Consider the following 17231-nt stretch of genomic DNA (forward strand, 5'->3'; position numbering starts at 1 on the left):
GATCAATGGCTCCATGTCTAGTTGGCAGCCGGTATCAAGTGGAGTGCCCCAAGGGTCGGTCCTGGGGCCGGTTTTGTTCACTATCATCATAAATGACCTGGAGGATGGCGTGGATTGCACCCTCAGCAAGTTTGCAGATGACACTAAACTGGGAGGTGAGGTAGATATGCTGGAGAGTAGGGGTAGGATACAGAGGGACCTAGACAAATTGGAGGACTGGGCCAAAAGAAATCTGATGAGGTTCAACAAGGACAAGTGCAGAGTCCTACACTTAGGACGGAAGAATCCCATGCACCGCTACAGACTAGGGACCAAATGGCTTGGCAGCAGTTCTGCGGAAAAGGACCTAGGGGTTACAGTGGACGAGAAGCTGGATATGAGTCAACAGTGTGCCCTTGTTGCCAAGAAGGCCAATGGCATTTTGGGATGTATAAGTAGGGGCATTGCCATCAGATCAAGGGATGTGATCATTCCCCTCTATTCGACACTGGTGAGGCCTCATCTGGAGTACTGTGTCCAGTTTTGGGCCCCACGCTACAAGAAGGATGTGGAAAAATTGGAAAGAGTCCAGCGGAGGGCAACAAAAATGATTAGGGGACTGGAACACATGACTTATGAGAAGAGGCTGAGGGAACTGGGGATGTTTAGTCTATGGAAGAGAAGAATGAGGGGTGATTTGAGCGCTGCTTTCAACTACCTGAAAAGGGTTTCCAACAAGGATGGCTCTAGACTGTTCTCAGTGGTAGCAGATGAGAGAACAAGGAGTAATGGTCTCAAGTTGCAGTGGGGGAGATTTAGTTTGGATATGAGGGAAAAACTTTTTCACTAGGATGGTGGTGAAACACTGGAATGCGTTACCTAGGGAGGTGGTAGAATCTCCTTCCTTAGAAGTTTTTAAGGTCCAGCTTGACAAAGCCCTGGCTGGGATGATTTAATTGGGGATCGGTCCTGCTTTGAGCAGGGGGTTGGACTAGATGACATCCTGAGGTCCCTTCCAACCCTGATATTCTATGATTCTATGAATGTAGCTTTACGCAATTAACATGGTAGCAAATGGCCTTAGCGTTGCTCCATATGGTGTGTAATTTAAATCATGCATCTTGAATGCTGCTAAAATTGATACAACACAATTTTAAAGCGGACAGATGTTTAATTACACAAATTGCCTCCATTTCTGAGATTTTTTTTTATACAAACAATAAATAGAATCAAATGGGACATGTTCCCCTGACATTGAGGCATCCAAAATAGGTTTGGGGAAAAAGAAGTGTAAATCATGGCACATGCCTGAAATTCTATTTTTACCCTTAAGAACACAACACTAGTGCCTGGGAGTGGTTTCCATTCACTGTGCTTATGCTTCAGTGTAAGTTATTAGGCTGGCGGAGCAACCTATCATCCAGGTCAGGGGGCTGCCCAAATACAGCTCACACAATGTGGAATCAAAAATGACAAAAGGAAAGAAACTTCGGAGGCCCAATCCTCCTGCCCTGACACAGCCATAACACAGAGGGGTGGCTGACTTTCGGAATACAGCCAGCAAATTCCTCCCATTCCTCAGAACACTTGGGGGTGCTCACTTCTTATTCAGGGAGATGAAGCCCTGGCTGGAGATAGAGGGACTGCGGGAGAGGAACTGACCTCGCTGGATAAGGGTTGAATTAACACTTTTTGGGGGGTGGGAGGGAGACAGATACATCTAGGTTCCAAAGAGAAAAGGAAGGAAACCAAGGAGGGGCTGAGATGTGTTCCCCAGGGGCCTGGCAGTGCCCCCCCGTCCATTAATGTCACCTACCTAATCCCATTCGCTGCCGCCAGCATGAGGAATGACTCACCTGCGTGCCCGAAGGTTGGACAGTTGGGGCCTTTGTGCATTTTGAACATTCCTAGGGCCACACAGAGCTGCAGACCTGTGACGGTACCACCCCACTGACCACAGGCCTGGGTGAGACATGCATAATTTATCCCCTCAGGGGTAAGGCTCAGTTCACCCTCTGTGGGGAAAAAAAAAAAAAAAACCCTATAACCAGCGGGGGGCGGACAGGGGGAGGGGAGGGCAAAATGCCATGAATTTTAATTTGGAGAGGTTCCTCCTCATCCCCCGCATTGGTGTTGCGGGGTTCTTTGTGATAACTTGGGGCCTGATCTGGCCAACACTTGCTGGCAGGTATAAAGACAGGTCCTGTTCCCACTGGAGTCAATAGCAAAACCCAATAAACTTCAGTGGGATCAGAGTCAGGCCGTTTATCGATTCCTATTGCAAAAAGCACCATTGATTTAAATGGAACTCCACGCCCTAATTGATGCTAGGTAAGGACTGTTTTGTAGCTAACAGTGCTTTTGTTGGCAAACAATTCAAAAAGTTTTTGCAAGAAGGAAAACAAACCCTGGATCACTGAAAATTTGAATAAGGTAGATGGGGACATGTACCATCCACTCACTCTGCTGTGAGCCGATGTCGCAGGGGAAAGGGTAGGAGGGTTTAATAAGGGGAATCCACATACCAGAAATCTGCTTTCCTGAAATGAAAACTAAAAAAAAAAAAAAATCAAGGCGGCCTACTGCAATGTCACTTGTTCTTTTAGAATGCAGATATTAAGTGTCTGCAATGGCTGTTGATCTGTGCTTTTAACTCCTCTTCAATAATATATTTTGTTGCATGACATCCCTGTAAAAGCTAGCCCTTCACGGCATAGTCACATACTTGGCGCAGCTTTATACAGAACTGACGAAAGACACTCCTAGTTTTCATAGCCCAGCAAAAAGAGAAAATAAGGCAAAAACAAGGTATATCATTAGGGCCTTACCAAATTAACGGTCCATTTTGGTCAATTTCACAGTCATAGGATTTTAAAAAGTCATAAATTTCATGATTTCAGCCTATTTACATCTCAGATTTCATGGTGGTGTAATTGTAGGGCTCGTGACCCAAGAAGGAGTTGTGTGTGTGGGGGGGGGTCATTGAAGGGGGGAACGGTTGCGGTATTACTACCCTTCTTTGGCGGTGCTGCCGTCAGAGCTGGGCAGCTGAGGGCAGAGCCGCTGCCAGCCGCAGCGCAGAAGTAAGGACGGCATGTATGGCATGCATGATATTGCCACCCTTTCTTCTGCTGGTGGGATGCTGCCTTCAGAGCTGGGCGCCCGGCCAACAGCCGCCGCTCTCTGGCTGCCCGGCTCTGAAGGCAACGCAGAACTAAGGGTGGCAATACGGCGACCCCCCCCCCCCGCAGCTCCCTTTTGGGTCAGGACCCTCAATCTGAGAAGCGCTGGTCTCCCCTGTGAAATCTGTATAGTATGGGATAAAAGCATGCAAAAGACCAGATTTCGCTTGGGGGGGGGGGGCAGGGAGAAGAGACCAGATTTCATGGTCTGTGACATGTTCTTCATGGCTGAGAATTAGTTAGGGCCCTATATATTATATATGCAACTATGATATAATGCTTATAAATGCTAAATTTGCATATATACTTAAGCCAAGCTACTTTCATTGAGACCCCTCCTTTCCTCTCAGAAGGAAATTTTGCAACATGCTCCTTAAAATTATACCTCTTTATAACATTTTGCAGGAGAGCGATAACTTTCTCAAATAAGGGCTGTTTTCAATGACTTAAAGCTAAAATGTTCTTTTAATTCTAGTTTCAATCCTTCCACCTGCATTTCAATGTTTGATACAAAGACCAGTTTACAAGGTACACATACCTGTAACCCTTATTTGCATGAGTAATGATTATATTAACACACATGATTAGTTCCATGGAGGTCAGTTGGCCTACTCATATATGTAAGAATTAGTTATGTGATTAAGAATAAACGAATCAGGCCCATACTACAAACACGATATTGACCTGTATTTTACTTTGGGACCTTCGAGGCTGAGACTCAAAATGTATTCAATTTCCAATCTTCCATATAAACTTTTCCATCTCATTTTAATCGGGGCACATCTCCTTACATATATTTTTGTGGGGTTGTTTTTATATTATTTAAGTGAACATTAGTAAATAAACTTTTAAAATAAAGTTGATCTAGCTTTAATATGAAATTTAATTCACAAATGAAATATGTAACCATTTTAGAGCAGGATCTTGCATCAAGCTTAATTAACTTCACTCCTTGCACCCTGTCAAGGTTCCTTCCCTACTCTGAACTCTAGGGTACAGATGTGGGGACCTGCATGAAAGACCCCCTAAGCTTATTCTTACCAGCTTAGGTTGAACGCTGCCACTACCAAAGTGTTACACAAAGAACAGGGGAAGTGCCCACTTGGAAATATCCCCCCAAGCACTAGACCCCCTTTCCTGGGGAAGGCTTGATAAAAATCCTCACCAATTTGCATAGGTGAACACAGACCCAAACCCTTGGATCTTAAGAACAATGAAAAACAATCAGGTTCTTAAAAGAAGAATTTTAATTAAAGAAAAAGTAAAAGAATCACCTCTGTGATGGTAAATACCTTACAGGGTAATCAGATTCAAAACATAGAGAATCCCTCTAGGCAAAACCTTAAGTTACAAAAAGACACAAAAACAGGAATATACATTCCATTCAGCTCAACTTATTTTATCAGCCATTTAAACAAAACAGAATCTAACGCATCTCTAACTAGATTGCTTACTGACTTTTTACAGGAGTTCTGACCTGCATTCCTGCTCTGGTTCCGGCAAAAGCATCACACAGACAGACAAGACCTTTGTTCCTCCCCCCACCCCTGTTTTGAAAGTATCATGTCTCCTCATTGGTCATTTTGGTCACGTGCCAGAGAGGTTATCTTAGCAGCTTAACTCTTTACAGGTGAAAGGGTTTTTCCTCTGGCCAGGAGGGATTTAAAGGTGTTTACCTTTATATTTATGACACCCTTTATATTTATGACACACCCATATAAAGTCTTATTGATTTCAGTGGGACTTCACTAGACTGCAAGGTCCAGGATACCACCACTTGGATTTGGGATTTTACTGTATATTGTAACTCCCAGAGAAGTGCTGAGACCGTATTTTCAGGATTTAAATTTGAACGCAAATATATCTCAGATTTTTAAAATAAGAACAGCAATTAATTCTAGAAGGAGAAACCCTCCTGATCTAAAACCCAAAACATTTACTTTTGCAAAATCAGTAAAATTAATGCTTCCTAAAAAATCAGCAAATATTAGTGATGAATTCAATCCATTATCAGACTGATTATTGTTTGGAAATATATTTTCAAATTTATCTGTTCCACAGATAAACCAATTTGTTATAAAAAGACATCTATGCTTATAACCTTTCAGAGTAACAGCCGTGTTAGTCTGTATTCGCAAAAAGAAAAGGAGTACTTGTGGCACCTTAGAGACTAACCAATTTATTAGAGCATAAGCTTTCGTGAGCTACAGCTCACTTCATCAGATGCATATCGTGGAAACTGCAGCAGACTTTAAATATACACAGAGAATATGAAACAATACCTCCTCCCACCCCACTGTCCTGCTGGTAATAGCTTATCTAAAGTGATCATCAGGTGGGCCATTTCCAGCACAAATCCAGGTTTTCTCACCCTCCACCCCCCCACACAAATTCACTCTCCTGCTGGTGATAGCCCATCCAAAGTGACAACTCTTTACACAATGTGCATGACAATCCTTGTAACTCAGGTTTTCAAGAAAGTTCACGAAGGAGTAGCTTGGTTTCAGTAATCGGCTGTTCAAATAAGCAGGCATAAACTAATTATTTACTTGTCTTTCATCTGATGATCAGGTTTTCTGCTTGCAAGGGCAAAACGTAGGTCATTCTGATCCTCCTTCCTGCTCTCACAATCTAGTTCAGAAGCTCTGTTTTTCTGCAACCTTCTGCTGTGTATACATTTAGATTTTCCTACAGTCCCCAGAACTTCAGTTGCTGACAGAATGTTAACACCACCTATCAAATGGGAAGCAGAATCTATTTTCAGAGCTTCAAAATTAATTAAAAAGCATCCACTTTGACATGTTAAATAATCATGCTTAATATTGCCTAGATAACATTTGAAGTAATTTACAAAGCAGGGAAGAGTATAAAGTGATTGTCTTCAAAGATACAGTTGGTATTTGTGTATGATCTGATCTTACAACTACCAGGAAACACCGATATTGATCACAGTGTTTGAAAACTCAGGACCATAAACACTGAGGCTTTTGTACCGATTTTAAGAATAGTCTTTCAAATATTATTTTTTAAAACAGTCACTGAGAAGGCTCAAAAAGAAAAGGAGTACTTGTGGCACCTTAGAGACTAACCAATTTATTAGAGCATAAGCTTTCGTGAGCTACAGCTCACTTCCTCTCAGGGCACTGAGGATATTGCTCATGCAAATTTTAAACTATAGGTGTGTACAAAGCATCATTCAATTGCATCCTTTCCTTCCTTCCTTCCTTTCTTGGCTTTACTGAATCTAAAAACCAGCAATGTAGATTTCCTTTTTATTTACTCTGGCAATTGAAAGAGGAAGATGCAATTTGATGTGGTGAAACCCGTTCCTTCTCTGTTCCTCCTACAAATCAAAACAAATTTACAAAGACAAAAGAATGGATTCTTTGGCTTGATATTCACCCTTAGCCACCCATGTATCACACATAATTAGCAAGTGAAACCTACAAATTAGATGTCGTAATTTGGTAATTATACCACAGTCTGGTACTTTTTAACCTTTTCTTACCCAAACTAGAACACTCAAATGTTATTTTTGTTTTTCACAAAACAAATGGCAAAAATGAATGCCCTATCTGCCCACATACTGTCAATCTTTCATTCTGAAAATGGAATATTTGTGGTAAATCAAGTTTATATATATCATGGAAACATGCATTATTGTTCTAAATGCAGGATGTCTATCTAGGACTTTAATAGAAAGCTAATTACAAAAAAACTTCACATGCGAAGGCTAGGGACATATGCCCGACCTTATTCACACACCCACAAAATGCAGTATTTACTGTATTTCTTCACCAAAGATATGTACAAGGGGATTGCATATTAAAGAAAGTTGTGGGTATGAATGTTGGCGTGAAAACAACTTGCACTGTTCTAACATTGTAACATCCAGGCATTTTATGTTCAATGCCTGCTCTATTTATTAGAATTGTTCTCATGAAAACTCGAAAAAGATTTGCTTGTGTTAAATGAGTAGTCAAGTGATCCTTGCCCTCTGCGCACACTCGCAGAGAAACTGCAAAGAGAAGAGAAGCAGGATACATATTTTATAACTATTTGCCTATATGGTATAATGGGCCTGATCCAAAACAGATGAAAGACTCTCATAGATTTCAAGGGATCAGGCCCTCTATTTGTTCGGACACTCATTTGTCATAACTGAGTAAGCAGCCCTTTTCAGTGTCTCCTGAATCTGGTAGTTCTTACTCAGTCTTAATTTATAGCTGCGAATCTGATTAGAATCAACATTTTTGTTAATTGAAAAATTGCTCCCACACAACAATACCATAACTGAAATCGGGGGAAGGAAGAATAATTCTTCCAAAGGGCTTTAAAGTGTGGGGGGAAAATTCTAAAAATGATTTGCAAATTGCTGGAAACACAAATAACCCCTGCTGTTGATCTCAGGCCCTTTGGTTTCTTCTGCAGTGTAATTATTGCTACCCAACTATGGCCCTGATTCTGAAAGCCTAATTTTAAACACATGACCAGTCCAATAGGAATTACCACTATACAGGAATATGCAACAGCAATGTTAATGCTATTAGCTATCAAAGATTGATTCTTTGGTCTATTCTGCACACCTTGCTATTATGATATTTATTTAAAAGAAGGCTTGAAAACAAAATAAGTTATGCTTTTCAGTTCTCTCATTGCAGTGTCTTTTTTCACCCCGCTAGCCTTTGACTGTCTTCCATTCCCATTGGCTGGGCAGCACTCTTTGGGAAATGTCTCTCTTCTCAGAGGCTGGCAGTAAAGAGCACACATTAACTAACAGGCTGATAGCTCTTGGAAATGCTCTGGATATATCAATATAATTAGAAATCCAATTAATATTTTTCTGTGCCGGCTTTTTCAAACAGAAAAAGCCAGTTGATAGTGCTCTAAGGCTTTGCTATTTTTACTTAATGGCACTAGGGAAAGTGCTGACGAACGGCTCTTTCATTCCTTTGATGAAGTCCCTAATACCAAAAGTAAATTAAGGCCAATCTTCCCAAATTGTGACATAAAACTTAATAAATAACTGACTGTCCTTTTCTTTTATAAACACTCGAAATGAGCTTTTTTCTAAAATACCAGGCTGACCGGATGCCAGCTCATGCCAAGGGGCCCATGCCTCAGTAGAACACTGACAAATAGAGCTGGGATCAGTCTGGCTCACCTGTGTGTTAGAATTGTTAAAAATAGGTATTAGAATTATGCAAATGTGCTAGACTTTATTGCATGCTTGTATGTTGCTGTCTGCATTAATCTGACTTATAACATCTGCATCCCATATTGTAAGGTAATATTTAAGCATTTGTCTTAAGCCTCTGGGACTGTGTAAAATCACCAGACGGGAGGGAGACATTAACTAGCATAAAGTGCTGATCTCCAACAGAAGGTGTTACATCCTGGCCAACAAGGAAGGCCCGTCAACACCAGACAAACTATTGTGCAACATGAAAGGGGACAAAAAACTTTGTTCATTGGTCTCCCTCCAGCCCCATGAAGATGAGTCATGCAAGTGAATTTCTCCCATCAGCTAACTTTGCAGCTCAAAGCACAAGTGGGGAAGGGAATAAAAACTCCTAATCAAAAGGAACTGTATCTCTATGCTACTTAGACTCTGGAGGGCAGAGTTTTCTAGGCATAAGCAAGAGATCCCTAGCTGTTTAGCCTAGGTTAGCCCTAAAGGACGTGTAGAGCTAGCTTATTCTAGAAGCTTCTATTATCTTCTGAAACTTAAGATTGTAACTCATTTGTGTACATATGTTTACCTGCTTTAAGCTTGTAAGTAACGCTCTTGTTTCCATTTTCCATTAATAAATCTGTATATAGTTTATTACAGGACTGGCTGCAAGTGTCGTCTTTGGTGTGAGATCTAAGGAGCAACTGACCTGGGATAAGTGACCGGACCTTTGGGATTGGGAATAACCTGAGTATTGCTGGTCTGTGTTGGAAGGGACCATCTATCACAAAGGCAGGCTCGTCTGGGTGGTGAGACAGATCAGAATATCCAGGGCGACTGTCTATGCCTCCATGTTCAGGCTGTTACAGTGACTGAGGAATTAACACTTGATATTTGGCTGGTGAAACCTAAGTGCAACACTCACAACCAATTTAGTGTTTGTGCCCTGCTCCTTATTTGTCTGCTCTGATGTTGGTACTTGTGCTCTCGAGCCACTGCAAGACAGCTTGACAATGGTAAAAATTAAAAAAAGCCAAATGATAAACTAATCTTTTGCCTGATTACATTAATGCAGAAAATGTTATGGAAAGATTAATACAAAAACACTTGAGCAAATGTTTTACTGTTTTTAGAGGGCACTTGCTTCAGTTCTAGGCTAATGAAGATGGGTTGCAGGGCTTTATCGTTTTATGATACGCTACTCCTTGCAGTCTGATAACATAAGAAGGCATTTGATGCCATGGGTTAACTTTATAGAGACGATCTTTGAAACTGGAGAGCAAACATACAAAATAACAATACAGTGTTTAGCACTTTATGGCATTTTCATCTTCAAAGCATTTACCTGTTTAATCTACACAACTATCTGAAGTGGCACTGATCTAGGTTATTAAGGTATATGCTTATATGTAAACATAACATACATTTCTTGTCTTTCATTTCAAAGGATTGTCACCAGCCCTCTGACAATGCAAAACCAAACAAACACTCTGAAGAGATGAAAGACAAAATAAAACCCAATCATGTAAATTAGCCTTTGTCACTTTTCCCAGACTTCAACTAACAATTGGGAAAGTATGTACCACATGAGGGAATTCTAGATAACTTAGGTCTGGATGTAATCAGAGCCCTTTCTTCAGCTGTTGGGTTTGGTTTGGTTTGAGTGGAGGTCCGCTACCAGCAATGTGACCTGGGGGGATACACAGGGTCATTATGGCAGTAGCCAAAAATCACGGGTTTCCCTCAGGTCCCAACCTGCAGTTGAACCCAGCAGTGCACACCCCAGAACCTGTGTGGAGCCTCATTCACCTGAGACGTACATAGATGTCCTGCATCTCGTGTAGTCATTTATTCTGTGCAAAATAAGTGGAAGACACTGAGCACAATTTTCTAAGCACCTGAGTGATTTAGGAGCCTAAATCATATTGAAAATCAGTAGGACTTAAGCCCAGGATGGGGCGAGGGGCAGCTGGGAACACATGATAGGTTGTAAGCTGTCATAGGCAAGCAGAAGTAATTAGTGGCTTGTTTTTTCATGCCAGAATGGAGGTGATGGAGATTAATTTCCCCAGCGTGACCACCATTTGGGGAAGGGATTGATTAGCAGCCACACATAACCCTGCTCTGCTGTCACATACAGTGACCCTGAATCACCTGGACTAGCCCCATATCATGCAGTCCTGGCAGAGCACAAGGAGGCCTGTGAAAGAATTACATCTCCTGGGGCTGAAGGCCATTCAGTGCACCACCGAGGAGCATCAGCCCATGCAATCTCCTCCCAGGGGCCTGTTTGCACAGCCTCAGGGAAGCAGTCAGCACAGTGACCTCGCTCTACTTCTGCGGCACTGGCCTGTTCTCCTAATGCTCCCTTCCCCTGTCCTCACCTTTGAATCCTCAGTCACTACCAGCAATACGTTACCCTGAAGCACCCGACACCCTGCCCATCTCACTTTGCAACGCAGCTATTGCCCGTTTTCAGCCACCTGCCCTCCTAATCACTTCACTATTTCACCTCATCCATCTGTTCTCCATTCCCCTTATTACTTTCCATCCTCTTCTCACCCCATGAGTTCCTCTGCCTCGTCTCCTACCACCTCACCTCCTCCCTCTGATCCCCTCGATGCCACTGCCTCCTCTCCCCCATCACCTCCGCATCGTCTCCTCCCCTCACTCAAGTGTCATTCACACCTCCACATCCTTCTTATTTTTCAACTTGCTTCGCCCAGTCCAGGCCCGCCCTTCATACCAGATGCCTGCCTGTCCTGCAGAACAACTCTGGAGAGGTCACAGGACTATGCCAAATTATGGCCACCTTTTGTTATCCATGGATAACCCTGCAACCTGTCCCAACTATCACATTCCCCCTCAGCTCTTTTTCCTCCTCATAATCGTTAACTCTTTCTGTCCTCCGCCATCTTTCCAGCTCATTTCTGCAGGCCAAAGACTATGTGCTTGGGTCCCCTATCCGAGAAATGTTTCCAACTGCTACTGCGGCTTACTCCTCCACTTGTCTCCTCCTAGACTTTCCTTCCACCATCTTTCTCCTGCCTTCTGTCCTCTCCATTCCATGGCCCTAAGGTCACTGATAGCCTCCTCCTTACTATAGCCACCCCTTCCTGTTCTTCTCCATCTCCCCAGTGCCTCTGAAACTCTTCCCTCAAGGCTAGCTTTCTCCTCCCTTGGTTCCACCCTACTCCAGGCTTCCATAACGCTATGGTATCCCTGTCTTTTTCCTACCTTGCTGGCCATTCCAAACTCTTCTTCTTTGATGGCTCCTCATCCTCCCCTTACTCCATACCTCTTTAGGTGCCACGGTTTCAATAAGACCCTCACTGTGGCTTATTCCCAATGTTACCTCTCTATGCCTAGCCTCTTCTTCACTGACTAGTCCTGAATCTCCAGGACTGGACAGACATTAAGCATGGCATAGCAGAACAACAGAATCGTACAAGTTAGAGGTGGAAAAGTTCTATGAGCTTATCCACTCCAGCCTCAAGAGGTCATTACATGATTATTTCCTACCTACCTCCATTTACTGGAGATGTATTTATTCTAGTTATAAACATCCCAAGGAACAGTCATGGAAGGTGATGGGGTACAGAGGAAGTATAGAGGGGGACAGGGCAGAAATAATTCTTTATCCACTTGTAAAACTTTCAACATTTTGTATTTTCTGGATATAAGTCTCTGAGGCACTTAGGGGCCAATCCTCCTCTACTGAAGTAAAGGGGAATTTTGTCATTGACTTGAATGTCCTTCAAGTTTTCAAGATAGGCAAAGGGGCCCTCTCCCCATCCCCATATTGTTAGCTACTTCCACATTGCACCCTGACGTAACTCTCTCACATAGCTATATCTTCCATGGACCTGCTAATGTCTGCTGGAGGGGGGCCTCACAAGACCTAGTGGGGAAAGGGTTCCCTTCCTCCTGCTGCTGACCTCATACATCAGCTTGGTTGAATAAAAACACAGGGAAATTCCCCCAAACAAAAAACTTTATTGAAACAAGCATGACGGTGGAAAGTGTGTTCCAATGGAGTCCACAACACTAGTCAAAAATTCACACATTAAAAAAAACCTCCAACAGCAACAACCCCAAATGACCCAATTGTTAAGAAGTCTGGAAATGAATCGTCCAGGGATTCAGCCAGTTCCTCACTGCCCTATAACCATTGGCTCCAATTTGGGGTTCCACTGTGGCCCCTTTTGATTAGCTCCATCAAAGGAAGAGAGCAGAAAAACCAGCAAGCCAGCCTCTTGGGAATTCTTTCTGCACAGGAGGATTCCCCAGGTGACACAAAACCTGCAGAATGGCTCTGTGCTACCTTTTTCTGCAGTCCCCAGAACAGGACTTGTCTGGTTTACATCCGAGTCAAACCACTTCCTGGCCAGCCACAGAATCTAGGGCGGGGTGAGCACCCTTCCACTTTGCCTGCCCTTCTCCCCCAGCCAAGTTGCACCAAAGCTTATCTCAGCCACAGAGCGATGATCACTCCACCAGACTTACCCACCCAACAGTAACATTCCCCGCTTTGCAATCTGCAAAAATGTGTGTAAAGGTCAAATGGACAAATTCCTGGGAGATAATGATGCTGAGAATTTGACATTTCTACTGCAGTAGCACTGATAGAGTCAGGGCCCTCTTATGCTAGAGGCAGTACAAACTTAGGGTACAGCTCTCTTGCCCAGAGCGCTTACAGAGTCCTGCTACTGTGCTTGGAGAAGTATTATTATTTCCAGAGGAGCTTTTCAACATGTCAATCAATCTTCCTTCCTTCCAGCAAGGGCTTTCCTAGTCCATGCTAAAGGGCCTGAGATGGAAGAACTGGCCCAGTTTAAAGAAGAATCCCAGGAGACTTCAATATGACCATAAAAATAAACTGACTTAATTTGATTAATTTCTTTCCATTCCAGCATTGACTACTTGAGCTTTTAGTTATTTCAGCTTTCGGAAGCAGGGGGTGGGGGTAAGAAACTGGAGTAGAGGACAGCCAGCCTTCCAGCCCACCCCACCTCCCTCTCCTTGCTGCAAGGGGAAAGGAATTCACTCTGCAGATCTGCTCTCCGCCAGTTCCATTGCACAGCGAGCCTGTAGTTTTCCTTTATTTTATCACTGAAGGAAATTAAGGTCAGCACTCACACGGTTAATGGGGGGTGGGGGTGGGGAGAGGAACTCTGCAATGGTTTCCTAGCTCCAAAGTGGAGGCTTGCATGTCTCAAAATCGGTGACAAATGTTCCAGCCGTTAAGCAAAACTTTGTTTATATTGCGTGCCTCTCAACAGAAATGAAGAACTGGGGAAACAATCCACACAAGTGCCTGGCAATCTACTCTGGTTCTCTCTTAGCGAATATGACAAGCTCACCTGCTGCGGGAGGCTGGAAATAAAAAGGACAATCTCACACTATCAATAAAACATGAGCCCCAGCCCAATTGCAGGCCGAGTTACCCACCAGAGACCGAGTGTAATGCTTCATTTGGTCGATGATGGAAGTGCTTTAGCCTGAGGTAACTTTCGGGGAGGCCATGTTTGCGTGCAAGCCTTCACTTAAAGCGAGACAGGGCAGCCAAGCTAATGTTCACACGAGTGTAAACGTACAGAGAAATGCACGAACCGCATGAGATGTTACATCACTCAAGCCAGTCAGCTTTGGTAGTGGCCTCATGTTTTATTGAAGCTTCCTCCTCAGAGGACAGCTAAAAATTCACTCAGCGCCTGCAGAGAAGTGTCTGTTTTGGCTGTAGAGAATGGTTCCCAATCACAGAAAGATAAAAACATCAAAATAAGCTAATAGGGATATGCCTTGAAATGCAGTCCCTAGTGGGCATGGGGCCAGGTTTCTGGGGGGGCCACATTAAGCACAGATCAAGGGTTTGCAGTGCGCAGCTGCACTTGGAGCCTGCGAGCTGCGATATGGCAGGCAAGCAGATGTAAGCGGATGCTGCTCCAGTGAAGGCAAACAGGCAAGGGAATTCTCTAGAAAGATGGAGAAACCCATCCTCAGAGCTTGTTATAAATCAGTGCAGGGCGGAGAGGCCCCCCCCCACATCAAGCCAAAAGGATGTGCATATGTCCAGGGGTGGGCAAGGAGAACTGATTGATTACGTTTCCAGACTTCATTAGCAAAGTCTGGATAAAAATGGGTGAGATTCTCTTCACTGCTGTAGGCCTCTGTGGGGTTGCAGAGAGGCTGTCAATCGCATGCAAACGGCTGGGAGAATTCCCTCCGCACAGGCTTGGCCTCGGACACCTGTAGACTGTCCTACGTGGGCCTCATCACAACCCTGCCTGCAGGGGGTGTGCCAGGAGTAATGAACCCCACCCACCAACTCTCCACCCTGCCCCACACCTCCTGAAGGCGCAGCCCCTAACTATTTGTTCCAGGAAATCTTTAAATCGCTGCAGGCATTAATTCTGTTTTCTTACTCTTCCTTTAGATAAATTCCTGAGCAAAAATTAGCATCGGTCCGTTTCGATTTTGAGTTGCCTCCTAAACCATAAACTTGCTGGAGCAGGGAGTGTGTGTGTGTGGTGGGGGTGGGTCCTGATGCTTGTTTGTGTCCTTATGTGTGTTTGTGTCCTTATGTGCAACCGCTCTAGGAAGAATAAATACAGAATTATGACAACTGCTCAGTTCTGTATGTCTTTGCCACAATCCTGGTTTGTTAGGTCTTTGAATGACACTACCATTAATATTCATTCATGGGGCAAATGATTCAGTTGGGGGTGAGTTTAAAAAGAGTATTTCCACTGGGAGTCTTTTCAGCATTATTACAGACTCCTGGTGAGCAGGGATAGAATTACAGCTTTAAATCGCACGCTGAGTTTTGAGTCTGTATGTAGCAGTGTGTGGTGGAAGGTAGACGGGTGTTTGTTGCTTAGAGTAACATGTGAGAAACCTCTCTCCTGACCCAGTTTGCCAATTATGGGTCAGAGCTGGGGATAGAAAATGCAGATTTTCCCTTCATCTGCTAAATTGCAGGGGGTTGGCTGTAATTATTAGCTACAGCACTTGCCTTTGGGCAGTGGGACTGGCTGGCTCACTGATATATTATGTAGGCCACTGATAAGAAACAGCATTGTCAGATCAGTACCACAATGGAGGATCAAAGGGGCTAGGTGAAATGTTTGCGTAGCTATTTAGTCATCTAAATACATACATTATTGGCCAAATAATTCACTGTTTACTGACAAGTAATAACCACAACTAAAATTCCTTTAAAAAAAAGTTTTTTTGGCATGTAGTTAGCATTTTATCCTTTTTTAAATTTTAGTGTACAGAGGGGAATTGTATATGAAATTCTATCACTTACAGCAAAAGTTTAAAGAACTGCTGCTATCTCCTGGAAAACTTTGAAAAACCTTCTGTTTAGCCTGAGAACATTCCATTTCTCTATCATATTTTTCTGTTTTTCTTCCTGTTTTGTTTAATTATGGATAAGTGACATCAACATAGCTTCCAGAACTTTGGCCAAGATATTAAAAAATAAGGATCTAAAATTAGGCTTATAAATAGACTTGTTCAGGAAATTAATTCCTCCCCGTCCCTAATAAAACTTCAAAGAAAAAAATCATTAATTTTTTTCTTTGAAATTCTTCATGTTTCGGGTAACTGAAAACTGATTCCCCCCCCCCTGAAAAATGAAAAAAAAAAAAGTTTTTGGCTGAAAATCCATTCCCCCCCCCCATAAAAAACAGATCTCTTTTCCCTGCAAAAGGTTCAATCAATCAAAAAAACATTTTGTTGAAAAAAATGTTTGGTGGGAAGTGTTTGACCAGTTTCTCTCATAAGTTTATATTCAAGATTCTACATAAATTGTCTGACTTTCACAAGTATTGACACCCAGCAGCTCCCATTTCCTTCAGCGGGAGCTGCTAGGTTCTTAGACGATTTGAAAATCAGGCCATTTATTTAAATACTTAAGGTTAGACTCTTTGATCCTTCCTTAGGTACTGATTTTTTAAAATCATGGCCTCGGTTTCTGAAGAATTTGTCTACTGAGGTTGATGCTTGTTCCCAACCTGGAGTCACTACGCTGTGAGAGCGCAACTGGTGACAACTAGGGAAAGGCCCAGACTGCAAACTCTGAATCCATATCTGGACTAATGCCTCCTCCTCCCATTGCTAAGTAGATAAGCTGACTACTTAAAAATCTGGACTACAAGAATTGGCATTATACGCATTTTGGGGAGGGTTGCTCTCTTACAGGTTGATTTTCATAGATTCATAGAGTTTAAGGGCAGAAGGGACCACTATATCAGCTAGTCTGATCTCCTGCACAACACAGGCCATTAAATGTCATTCAGTTATAAAGGGCAAATAGCAGTTAGATGAGTAACTCCCTTTGAAAGTCAGTGGAAATTGGCCACCTAACTGCCCTTTGTGCCTTTGAAAGTCTCCCCTGTTGTCCCCATCTCTTAGAATTCTGGCTCACAAATATACAAATGAATCCTAGAGGGTCCTACAATATACAAATGAATCCTAGATCCTCACCGAGCCTATAGTGACCTCAAGAGAGCTACTTTGATTTACACCAGCTGAGGATTTGGTGGTTTGGCTTTAGGCTTCAATGCCACAGAATGCAAGAATGTAAAAATCTTCTTTATTTGAAACCGTGACCTTCACTCAGCAACAGTTTGGCCCGGGTCATTGATTTTATTTGGTCACAGGTTAGAATGAATTAGTTGGGGATTGGTCCTGCTTTGAGCAGGGGGTTGGACTAGATGACCTCCTGAGGTCGCTTCCAACCCTGATATTCTATGATTCTATGAATGGGTTTGGTAATTTAGCAATGAGCAGAGCTGGCCTGAGCTTTTCAGCCAGAGCTGTAAAATAAATTTTACCCCCTCAGCAAGTATCAGTGATTCCTGTCCGCCATTATCACACAAGATCCACCT

At 43.0% G+C, this 17231-nt stretch overlaps 1 long non-coding RNA gene across 1 annotated transcript in view; it reads right to left on the minus strand.

The window, feature by feature from the left end:
* Nucleotides 1–5777: 5777 nt before the first annotated feature.
* The window catches only part of LOC311519745, a 112635-nt gene continuing 101181 nt past the window's right edge, over nucleotides 5778–17231 (minus strand). The window contains exon 4 of the long non-coding RNA XR_014711363.1: nucleotides 5778–5894. This is a non-coding gene — a long non-coding RNA (uncharacterized lncRNA). The remainder of the gene's footprint in view (nucleotides 5895–17231) is intronic.

This window comes from Lepidochelys olivacea, assembly GCF_965140295.1.
Source record: "Lepidochelys olivacea isolate rLepOli2 genome assembly, chromosome: 4".
Classification (NCBI taxonomy): Eukaryota; Metazoa; Chordata; order Testudines; family Cheloniidae; genus Lepidochelys; species Lepidochelys olivacea.